General features: G+C 34.6%; 1 long non-coding RNA gene across 1 annotated transcript; it reads left to right on the top strand.

Annotated features, from left to right (window-relative positions):
* Nucleotides 1-237: 237 nt before the first annotated feature.
* Nucleotides 238-3,849, top strand: LOC135226065 (uncharacterized). The gene is made up of 3 exons (XR_010317135.1): nucleotides 238-404; nucleotides 615-702; nucleotides 1,892-3,849. It is a non-coding gene; the product is annotated as an uncharacterized LOC135226065 (long non-coding RNA).
* The last annotated feature ends 1,374 nt before the right edge of the window (nucleotides 3,850-5,223 follow it).

Here is a 5,223-nt window from a genome sequence, read left to right as displayed (position 1 = left end):
GGATTTTATGATACCTCGTAACAAAGACAGTACATAATATTCTAGGTAGCCAGTTTTGGGTATTTTGTGATTTTGTTACTAAGAGAATTTTTAGTCATGGTCCATTTGGTATTTATATTTTACTTGAGCAGTGAGCTATACCTAATAGAGCGATTAAATAGAATTTCTTAAAAGAAATAGTTTTGCTGAAAACATTTATTTCGTTTCTTTAAGACTAACGTTTTCTTGGACAGGTTTGAGTGGCTTTAATTTAACAGGAGAATGGACTGCTGGATAAGGTAACCTGCGCTTTACAGATAAATAATTTGGAAGATCGATAATTCAAAATCACTGTAGTAGGTAGGGATGGCTGGAACTTGAAGGCCGAAGTGACAGAGTTAAAATGATCGATTTTCCTGGACCAGGTAAGAAAAGGAGATGAAAACATTATAAAAGTAAACTGCAACACTTGGTTATAGATTTATTGTTTACTTGCTTGTAAATTGGGAACATTTGAAATTTCGCCAAATGTGTATTTAATCAAAGGTTAAACCATTAAGATATATGCTTATTTGATTTTATAGTAGTTTTGTTGTGTTAGACATGTAATCCTAAAATACTAAATTACTCTACAGGACTTACCTTCTTGATGGCCATGTGGTATAATTACAGTGTGGTCATTTGATGAAAACTAATGGATAAAGAATGAACTTCAGGTATGAGGTAAAGAGCATTTTTGTTGAGTAGCAGTTTTGCATAAGGGTAAGGCTAAGAAGTTTATTCATATTGAATATAGATGAAGAGATATATACAGGATATACTACCTCTCTTATCTTAAAAACATGTGTTTTATACCTAAAAATTTATAGGTAGTGTGACTCCTATTAATATTTTGGAATTGCTGAAAGTGATTTTGTAGCGGAAGATACTTCAAAATGCAAATGAAGTTGATAGTAACTGTCATTTTGAAATTTTAAGCTGGAATAATTTAGTTCTGGAAGGGATAGTAAGCATCAGAGTCAATACAAATGCAATAAAAGAGAAGATGCATTATACTGAATGGAATAATCCTCTGGTATGGTGGTCTGGGTCGGATTAATTTCGTGCAACTGCAGGAAATTCTTTAATGTAGATTTCGCAAAGTAACTAGAATTTTCCGTTTAATTGAATGATTTCCCTGAATCACTTCATCACTGTTTAATTAGTTTTCAAAGGAGTCTGTTTTTTAATTATACTGAAGCCCTCCACGAAGCTGTCGCTAGGACTTCATTTTCTTTTGCAGACTGAGTCACGAAATGTTTAGTTCTGATAGCATCCAATCATACATGAGTTTGTATATGTATTAAGTTATTTTGAGTGTCCAAAAATTCAGTCGACTGCAACTTAATTGTTTTGAATGTTTTAATATGACATATTTTTTCCTGTCGCGTTCTATAAGCATTTTGAAAACTCTTTTTGTGGGCACATTAAATAAAAAATCGAATATTTATTTAGATTTAGTGATATGCTTATGTGTAAGTTTAGCATCAAATATTTTGAGATAAATTCTCTCTTCTTTATTTTGGAATTTTTCCCTTTAATTAAAATCATATTTTTCCCTTTAGTTAAAATCAGAATTTTTCCCATTAGTTAAAATCAGAATTTTTCCCTTTAGTTAAAATCAGAATTTTTCCTTTAGTTAAGATCAGAATTTGTCTCTAGTTAAGATCAGAATTTGTCTCTAGTTAAGATCAGAATTTGTCTCTAGTTAAAATCAGAATTTCTCTCTAGTTAAAATCAGGCTTTCTCTATAGTTAAAATCAGAATTTCCCTCTGTAGTTAAAATCAGAATTTCTCTCTAGTTTAAATCAGAAATTTTTCCTGTATTTAAAGTTAGCATTTTTCCTTTAGTTAAAATCATAATTTGTTCCAGGTGAAGTATTGTTCGACCTCTGGATTGTTCTGCAGCTCAAACCACTCTGCTGCCGTATGGATTCCCGTTTGGACCAAGCCATACATTCAGGAATCAAACCACTTTGTACTTCAGCAATAGCATCCATTATTTTCTAGGTCAAGGGGATATTTTCTACCTAAAGCAATACAAGTGGCGGTGAGGTTTTAAAGTTTATGTATCTTGAAACAAACTACTGTCAAAACTGCTCTCACTTAATGAAATCGGCTTGTTAGTATATACAAACCTCAATCTGACGTTTTGACAACTATTGCAAAAACTTGAGTCGTCTATTCTTCAGCTACATTCATTTGCCGTAATATAAGCGTAATGAAATTGACAAGCATTCACAAATAGTATAACTTGTGCGTTGTAAAGACACAGGCCCAAAGGTGCGTTTCACGTTTTGAGTTTTGATATTTCAAGTTGTAGCCAACTTAACTTCATGGCACAGGTACCTACGGGTTGTTTCCTAGGACACGTTTTGCACATGAAAGTGTAACTTTAATCATCAATCTTTTGCATTTTTGGTTTAAAGCATATGAAGAGTAGAATTTAATTATCGTGGTTTGACAGTTGCGATAATCATGTTGTAAACATTTAATATTCTTTATTAGCCTTTAAATCAGTCATCATACTCTGAGAATGTTTAAAATTAAGCTGGCTAGTTATTGGCTGGTTACAGAATACGAGATGAATGCAAAAGGTAATTCATAATTTCTCTCTCTCTCTCTCTCTCTCTCTTCTCTCTCTCTCTCTCTCTCTCTCTCTCTCTAGCATTTTAAGCTACCAATGTCTTACACAACCCTGTTAATCTTTCTTCAAAAATTAGTCCATGACTTTTATTCTTGTAACATCTTGCGCCATAAGTTGAGAGGTTTCTTGAGAAGTGTGTTAAGATCTTGAGAACTCATTTTTCATGTTTCAAAAATTTTTTATTAGTAGTTAAAATAGGCAACATTTATGTATCTGGTTCTTCCTTTCAGACATAACGAACTATTTCGTCAGAATTTTTACTTTTTAATTGGAATCTATACTGCTTTTAAGTAAACATTATTTTTTTTTACTTAGAATTGTACCAACTCAAGATTGAGTTTTGGGGTAGCAGACATGAAGAGTCAAATAGGAGCTTATATTTACTGTCACCCAACTTCTTGTGTCCTGTAAAAATTATAAATCTTAGCATAACACCATTTCAGCACTTTCTATTAAGACCTTTAGCGTTTTACCCGTTTGTGTTCAGTCTAATTTTGTATCAGTTTTTATAAACCTACCATAGCTTCATAAAATCATGCTTAATAGAACCGAAATTCTTTCGTTATCCAGTTCCAGTAAGCTAATGGCTGTAGCTCTATAATTACGAACAACTTTCTAGGGAGTGAATTAATAATAGAATTTCTAAGCCTTCATGTACTTTTAATCGCTTTTTTAGGAAAGACTTCTAAGAGCCATTGACCTCTCCCCCCGCAAAAAAAATCGTATTAAATGTAGTATGATACTTACCTGCCACATTTTGGAAAACATTCCTATAAGGTTCCCTAATTTCAGAAATTTGAGAAATTACGTTGAGTGCCCTACATATGAGAAGGCCTCTCATCATCGAAAGAGTCTTTTAACCTAAATTGACTTTATCTTTGATACTGTCCCTGTGTTCGACTATTAGTATTTTCAAACTATCTAAATGTTGTAGAAATGATGCGCTTACTCAAAGTTGCACATAAAGTTACAAGCATTTCCTATACTTATTTTTCAGCTTTGAAATGGATGTCAGTTGCCAAACGTCAGTATGAGGATCACATTTTTCATTGGTAAATTCTAGATCAAGGTCACTCAAGGCCACCTTCACGTAAATAGTGACCTGTGATATCCTACAGCCTTTGGAACTACTTCGTCTTATTTTTCTCTGTTGAGCCTTTGCTAGCACAGCTGCTTAGAACATGTTCTTCCTAAAAATCTCGAGGATGCTTGCTCTCTCTCTCTCTCTCTCTCTCTCTCTCTCTCTCTCACACACACGCACACCCGACACCCACCCCTTGTCATTATGGTCCCTCATATTAATCTAATAGCTTACCTGTCTTCGCTACCCATTCTCTCTCTCTCTCTCTCTCTCTCTCTCTCTCTCTCTCTCTCTCTCTCTCTCTCTCTCTATTTCCTCTTAACGTTGTCCTTAATTTATTTAATGGGCGTTCCCTTTGTTTCTCTATATCTCCTTGACATTTGGTGCGGTCTCTCTCTCTCTCTCTCTCTCTCTCTCTCTCTCGTCTTAACATTGCCCCTAAGTTATTGATATCTTGTTTCCTTCTTAATGGCCGCAGCCCCTCTCTCTCTCTTCTCTCTCTCTCTCTCTCTCTCTCTCTCTCTCGCTCGCTCTTTGTGTGCCTTTGCCTAACGTGTAGTAATTGCGTCTTTATTCTCTCTCTCTCTCTCTGCTTTACATATACTTAATAAACTTAGTCTTCGCTCCCTATCATTCTGTCTGGTATTTTACCTTTTCATATGTACTTCAGGTTTTTCAATTATAGCTCTCTCTCTCTCTCTCTCTCTCTCTCTCTCTCTCTCTCTCTCGAAGGGTATAGGATTGCAAGTCAATTATCTTCTTGTATAGGATTGAAAGTCAATTATAATCTTAAATTCCCCTGAATACCCACACTACCCCAGAACTGGTAAGAAAGTAGCCCTTCTTAGCCGTATAAGACACTTTTTTTTAGATTCTGGCATTTTCAGAACTCCATTCTCCAACCCTGAATCCTACCCTCTCCAACAAGATCGAAATAAATGTTTAACCACCCAGTCAAAACTTATATGGCTTCCCCCACCCACTCCCCACAACCGAACTCCCGACACCTAGCTAAGTGGGTTCTTTTGCCATAAAAGGGATGTAGGCTGTATGAAATAAGTTTGATCTAAATTTTCGTTTTGGCTCGTTGTTCATTTTCTGTGTACTAGTTTCTCTCAATTACTCGTGGTATGATAGCAGAAACATAAGTTATTGTCAGTCATAAGAATTGTCAACTGCCTTTGAAATGCTAAACAAATTATCCACTTCATATGAACTGCCAATATTCAGTAAATTTGACATTATATCATTTAGTCGTGAATATCTATGTTCCTTATAATTGTAATTTCTGTGAGCCTCATGATGATATGAAGATTAAGCTATAATTAACTGCCAGTTAAGAGTTTTCCAGAATTTGGAAGTATTGTTATAAGTTAATTTGCTATAGGATTTTTTTCGTTATTTATCAAGTATTGAAGTCTTATATTGTGGAAGGCTGGATTGTTCAGCTTACGTACTGGTTATCTTGCATGGAGTA

This window comes from Macrobrachium nipponense, chromosome 14 (genome assembly GCF_015104395.2).
Source record: "Macrobrachium nipponense isolate FS-2020 chromosome 14, ASM1510439v2, whole genome shotgun sequence".
NCBI classification, from domain to species: Eukaryota; Metazoa; Arthropoda; class Malacostraca; order Decapoda; family Palaemonidae; genus Macrobrachium; species Macrobrachium nipponense.
Note: the sequence above shows the minus strand (reverse complement) of the source record. Positions and strands in the feature narration are given on the sequence as shown.